This window comes from Fringilla coelebs, assembly GCF_963513975.1.
Source record: "Fringilla coelebs genome assembly, chromosome: 1".
Taxonomy (NCBI): Eukaryota; Metazoa; Chordata; class Aves; order Passeriformes; family Fringillidae; genus Fringilla; species Fringilla coelebs.
In genome coordinates, this window is record NC_140028.1 from 110,475,174 (window position 1) to 110,482,345 (window position 7,172).

The window sequence follows — 7,172 nt, forward strand, 5'->3', positions numbered from 1 at the left end:
CTTGTGTATACCCTAATACACAATTGGTATAAGGAGGAAGCATAGCAGAATTCATCCCACTGCTTCTAATGAAATGGGTTTTTTACTGAAGGAAGAATGGGTGTTTTACTGAAGGAAGAAATGATGTTTTCCTTGTACAGTGCTGTTGTGCCAGCTGACCAGCAGCACATGGTGGAGGGTGGGTCTTGGCTGTGCTTTGCTTCTCTGCAAATGTTTTGAGACAACCCACATTGATCTTGTATGAGGCAGAACCTGTCCCTGTAGTCAAAAAGCACAAAGACAAGGAGCATGTCTGGCTCTGTGGTGCAAAGAGAAATTTCCTTCCACAAGCACTTTCATAATCACATGCCATAACTCTCCAAGTGGTCTTTCCTACTGTAGTTTTGCCATCAGGTATCTTCACAGCAGAAGTATGGCCCAAGAGGAGCTTGAAGTCTCCTCCCAGTCTCAGAGCTGGAGTGAGTTTGCCAGAGCTGAGCCATGTAGATGCAATTTGCAATTCCTACCCACCAGTTCAGCCTTACTCTTTCACCTCTCAGATTTTGACAAGGATGAGATGCAATCATGCTGTTTTTCAAAGTGACCGCATTGGCCAGCCAGTGGAGGCTACTACAGGAGAAAATCTGCTGCTTAGCTCCTCCTTTGCTTTTTTTTTTTTTTTTTTTTTTGTGGTGGTGGTGGTTTTTTGGGGGGTTGGGGGGGTTGGTGTTTTTTTGTTTTGTTTTGTTTTTTTTTTCTGGTAGTCTGCAATGTGCATGCTGAGAGATTCTCTAAATTACTCAGGGCTGCAAACACAATCACCCCCAAAATGGAAAATATTTTCCCTTTAAGTTGCAGTCTGCTGCTGTTCAAATAATTTTGAAAAGATGCTAAGACAACTATTTCACTATCCCCAAGTGTGCCCAAGTTTAAAAGATGCTTAAATCAGTTGAAAAGAAGAGGATAACAAAACATCCTTTTTAAAGGCTGCAGGAGCCCAGAGAACAGCTAGAACTTAGGCTCTCAAGAGGAACACAGTCATCCCAAGTCAGCTGCAGTTCCTCATCAGTTACTGAGCTGGCCCCCACACTCAGTACTGGTACAGAAGGGGGTGGTGGAGACCAAGGACAAAAACTGCTTCCCCCAGCACTCAGTTCCCCAGCTGGCTGTCACCACTATTTCCCTCCTCCCCAGGCAAGCATTATGCAAGGCTCAATCATGCCTTAGGAGCGAGGCCACAGAAAACAGTTAGGGAATCAGGAGGGGCTGGGGAAAGGGCGAAGATGGACTGAAACCTATGAGGATTTTTAAAAGAAAGGCATCTATAAGAAGCTTATTTTCTTGCAGAGGTTTGCAAAACTTACACTAGCAGCCTGACTGAAGTCAACAGATAGGCAAGCTGGGCATGAGCAGCAGTGTGAGTCAATGCCAGCAGTTATCACCATAATTCTTTGTCTCAGAAAAAAATTAATTATAGAGAACTACACAAGTTAAGTAATAAGCAATATTTTTTAAAAACACATGGATTGAAGTTGCAAAAGTCAAGTAAGCTTGAAAACTCTGGACTGTAGTGTTGAGAAATCACAAAGTGCAATGTTAGACTGCTAAACCAAGATAATTTTTTGCTTCAGACAGAAGAAAACAGAAACCAAAAACAACAACAACAAAAAATAAACCACTAAAAAAAGGCTGGCAGAAAAAGAACCAGGTATCTCAGCTGCAAAGAAGGCCGAACTGTGAGCTAGAAACAGATTGCCAAAGGAAGATACCCAAGCAAGTCAGCCAAGTATTTATTTTGATTCATACCCATGCTTGGCCCAAAGCCCCAAACACTTTTAAAATATACTACTTGAACAGTAAGAGTATGAGGGAAATTACAACTTCAGCTTTAGATTAATTTTATAGCAACTTAAAGTTATTGTTGACCTTTAAAGAGCAACTACTAATGGTCTGAATTTCTGAGACAAGTGAATAAGCTCTGAATGAGACATGAGAGAGAGAAATAAAATATAGTCCAATAAACCAATACCAGTAGCTTTCCTGGTAAGGGTTTTTTGTTATTGAGACAAGGAGGCTGCAGTTCTTGGCCTGCAGCTCATCCAGGATGTATAGGTTTGCAGCAAGTTCCTGCTGAATTTTTGACTCTCTCTACAAGAATCCAAACTAGCTGGCAGTAGCAATTTCTGTCCTGAAATCCAATCTATAGCTCTAAGAGACTGTCATGTTGTCATGGCTCAGTGAGACCCAAAAAGAATTTCACTGTTGTTTGCAAACAGATTGATATGGATGAAAGTCAGGGTATGTTCTTCTGTGCTTGAGAAGATATAATTTACCACTCTTGGACCAAATTTTACCCTAATTATAGGCAACACAGAACTTTGCAGTGAAGTCAGTGGGCAGAAATCAGACCTCTAACTGTAGCCTGACAGACAAATAACAATCTGCTGCATGGCAGAATGTGATTTACCCTGCATGCTACAAAATGAGTTTAAACAGCTCTATAATATCAGGGATTCTTCAGAAATGGAGGACCAGTGGATTAAGATGCAAAAATGACAATACACTGATTTGAAAAGAGCCAAGATCTTTCGGTGAACACCCTCCTACACCTGGATGCATTAGAGACGCATTTCTTGAAGCAGTGAACAGCCAACAGCACTAAGGAATAAAGTCTGAAATGGGGGAAAGGAAGAAGAAGGGAGTTCTCTAAAGATTAATCTGCTATTATATTTTTAAGACCCCTTTGTTATCACCAGCTTAATTATAACTAGATTTGCCTTGCTTTTTCTTACTCTCTTGCTGTAGCCAGAACTGGCAGTGACACTGCTATCCTTGAAGTAAGTGCTGATAAAAGGAAAATCCACAGGGAAGCCTGGTGTGTGGCTTTCCAGGCTCTTTGCGTGCAAGGAGTGAAGCTGCGGTTAATTACCTGCCTCCAGCCACTCCTTAAAAGCTGAAGAGCTTTTCTTTGTATGGCTACAGTAGCCATGGCAGCTGCTCATTTATTAGCTGCAGCACACATTAGAGCAGTCTGGGTAACAAGACTGTGTGCAAGGTGAAGATGTCAAATTTCTATTTAAAAAAAAGGAGGCCAATAATCTGTTTACTGAGAGCAGGTAATGGAGGTGCCAATCAAAACCCAATACTGTCATGCATTTCACCATCAGGGAAAAATGACTAACAACTGAATATTGCACTGAAGTACATAATTATGTTCTGATCTAACTACCCCTAGCATTTGAAAATAGATCCTTCACTAAAGATGGGCCTGAGTCCATCATTTTTTGTCTCAAATTTGAAAAAATCTTTAACAATATTAGTTGTATTCAGACCAGGATTTGGAGCTAAACAATCTGACTGCAGCAAGAGGGAGACTCTAGAGGTGAGTTTCCCTGATATTTTACAGTTTCAGTGGGGAAGGGTAAGAGTGGAGAAGAAAGGACACTGTTTGATATCACAGTATAAACATTACTGCTTCTGTGTCTGGCAGAAAACTGTCACGGAAAGAATAAGGTGCAACTGTTTTTAATGCTCTATATCCCCATGAGGAGATCATGAAAAGCAATCATTCCATTCTCGGTCCTTTCTCCTATGAACAAACCCAGTATCACTGTGGTTGCTCTCACACAGAGAGGCAATATTATTGGCCTGGAGAGCAATAACACTCAGTTATGGCACTGACCATAACTATTTCACTGTCCTCTCACCCGACATTCCCATAACTAACACCGCTGACCAGCCAGATATTCCCAGCCCTGCATCAACTCCCCAGATGTTGCCATTCCAATTCTCTTGTCAGTTGTGTGCCAGGCAAGCTTAAAACCTGACTTTTCTCAGAAGGCTTTCTCCTAAGTGTACCTGTTCCCAAAGAGCTCACTCTCACATCATCATCTTCCCTGCAAGGAAGGAATTGCTTTTAATTTCATCGAGATTTCACAGCAACTAGCACCTGCTAGCTGTTTCTTACTGGGAAATTTAATATTTAACCCCAGTTCTGTGCTATCTTTTGCCTCTACAATTCCAGCAAATGAGGACATGCATTTTCAACATGAGATTCAGCCCTTTGTCAGCAGATGCTTTGAACAGTCTCCTCTGTCTTGGTAGAATTATTTCCTACTGAGACAGGAACAAGTGGGGCATGTGCTGGCCACTCTGTTAGGCCCTCCCAAATTCTCATCAGCACACAAAATAAACAGCTGAAACAGACAAACCTCTCAGCTTCCAGCAGAGGCCTGCTTCCTTGGAAACACTTGGCATTTCTGTGGGGTCACAGCCAAGACTGAGTCTGGATCTGGCAGAGAGCAACTTGTTTAGCACAGAGCTGGTACCTTTATTGAAGAACATGTTATATATCTGTCCAAGAGCCCAGTTTGGCATTTATACCCTGGATTTCAAAGGAAGACTAAATAGTCACTGAATAAAATAAAATAAAATAAAATAAAATAAAATAAAATAAAATAAAATAAAACATAAATAAAATAAAATAAAACATAAATAAAATAAAATAGAATAATTTAAAAATTTAATTAAAATAATTTAATTAAATATTTAGGCTGTTTGGCATTGGAGCTTAGGTTAACTAAATCAAGATACATGAAAATAAAAAGCATGAGGTTTTTGGCATTGGAGCTTAGTCCAGTAAAAGATGACCATCTTTTGGTCAATAATACAGAAGAGCCATTTCTGAGTCTCAGGCAGAGGAATCACATGTAGGAAAGGGAAAATTTACAGTTTAGTTCCTGAGATTAAAGAGTTACCCAAATTTCATTTGAAGCTCAAAACAGCAACATTTACCTCAGTAAATCTCCACAGTTCTGCAGAAGAAAAAGAGCACAGCATTCTTCTTGCTCCACTCCCCCCTGCAAGCAGGTGGTTATAAGAACTATCCACAGCTTGCAGGTATGTTTAAGGCTTAGGTTTTTAAGGTATGTAATAGAACTCGCCTCTACAATTTCCATCTTTCTCTTTTTAATTCCCAAAGTTAGAAGTAGCTGCAGACACAGAAGAAAACTGCTCCAGTATAACCTAACAGGGGGCATGTGTGTTAGAGCAATTTAACTTGCTGTGTGGCAGAAATACTGCACTTGGTCTGAATGAAACATTAATAGTAGATCGTGTATGGAAGTATCACACATGACTGGATGCTTCTGAGTACATGGTGTGGGAGTGCAAGGGACTGACATCTACAACACAATGCGCTAGTGACTGAAATCAACTTTGTTTAAAATAAATACCATTTTCCCCTTCCATATGGTCTCTTGCTGAGTTTTGTTAAATTAATTTTGTACATGCTGCTTTGGTAGAAGGATCCAGGAGCAAGTGATTCTCATTCCAAAACAATTAGCACACGACTAGGGAACAAATCTGTCAGTACATCAGTCTGGAGACTAAACTTGAGGCAGTTCTCCTACCTTAGGTACTTCTAAAGTATTCTTTAAACCATTTCTCTCACCCATTTAAGTCCCTGGGATCATTGCCATATTGCACGCAGTGCAGTCTTGCTAAATCAGCAGGACAGACTGTCACAAGATGTGATAGCACAGAATGGTGCTGCAGAATGTTTTAAAATGTACAGACATACTAATCAGGGGTGATATGCACAGAACTTGAATCCCTTTGCAAATTAGTAATTAAAAAAGCACCATTCCTAGAAAGTCAACTGACATACTAATGAACGATTTTGAAAGCAAAAAATTACCCAAAATGCTGGCATAGAGAATCATAAGAAATTAAAACCTTACAAACCCTTTTCAATAAAACATACAAATTTGAGCATTTCAGAAGCTTTGTTCTTATTCCAAGATGCTTTAGATTGAAGATTCATTAAATCTTCTTTCTTCTTTCAAAGCAGTTTTGGTTGCACGCAACATAAATATTTCCATAATCCCTGGTCTGAGTAAATAGGGATATATTCTTTGTACTGGGGCAGAGCACTGGAGATCCATAGGACACACCACTGAGCCCAGGCAGGTTCCAGGCAATTTCCAGTCCTCATCTATGATTTAAAGGAGACTTCTGATATGACAATGCTCTTTGCTTTTCTGTTTCTAAGCTCTGCTCTGCAGAAGCATCAGAGTTCTGATATTTTCAAGAAATGATGAAAGACATTGCATTTGCATAGATACCCAAGGATGTTTGCTTTAGAAGGGAAACAGATCTGGGAGACAAGGAAAAATATGACAATGTATTTGGCAGCTAATATAATTTCTGTTAACTTCAGCATGATCAACCGCTAAAACTGTCTATTTTTACTTCTTGTTTATTTCTGAATAAATGCTGACAAAAGATGCCACAGTGAAATTATAAGTTTTCTTTCCTATTTGTTTTTGATTTGGAGGAGCACCTAAACAGCATATGACCGAGGAAGAAGAGGAGTTGAAAGGGGTGAGCATACACACAATTTGATCTTTTTTCCATTTTATGGCTCTGAAGCCATAAATACACCTCCTCCATTTGTTGTGGCCAGTTTAGGCAAACTTCAAATAAAGAGTATGAAAACGCGCTGTTGTATCTCTCTCAGCACCTGTGGCCACACACGCTGCACACCTGGGTGTGGAGGCTGTCACCCTGACACAGGTGGCTGAAAAACTGGCTTGAAGCATGACTCTAGCCCATCACAACCGTGTGCACAGGCAAGAAATATGCTTTAGCTCGGAGACAGCAGCTAACAGCTCAGCTCCGAGCAAAGTCTGCCTGCAGCAGCTACAAAGAGCCATGGCTATGAAAAAGCCCTGCCCTCTTCTGGAAACAGAACTTACCTCCTATGATCAAAGGGTGGAGAGCACAGCTAAGGTGCAGGGCCTGACAGGTGCAACTGAGAAAACCTTTCTGCTCTAAATCCATTTACGTTTTCCATTAGAGAGAGCAACACCTATGTAACAGTCTTGCAGACAAGTCCATGTAGATTTCTGATTACCCTTTTAGTAACTTACAAGAAAATCAACAACCAACTTAGCCAGACTTTTAGCAGCCACTCAGTCTTCTCCTTAAACAGCTTTCTCCACCCACGTTATTCCCTAAACCTAGGGAATGAAGTTTTAGGTGATTAGGAAGGATCATACCAGGGTACCATTAGAATACTCTTTCAAAAGGAAAGAGTATTTCCTTTTGAAAAGGAAGCACAATAGTCACTACTCCACATTCCCTTCTCTACCCACTATAACAGGAGCTAAACAGTGCTGTTTACAGTGCTA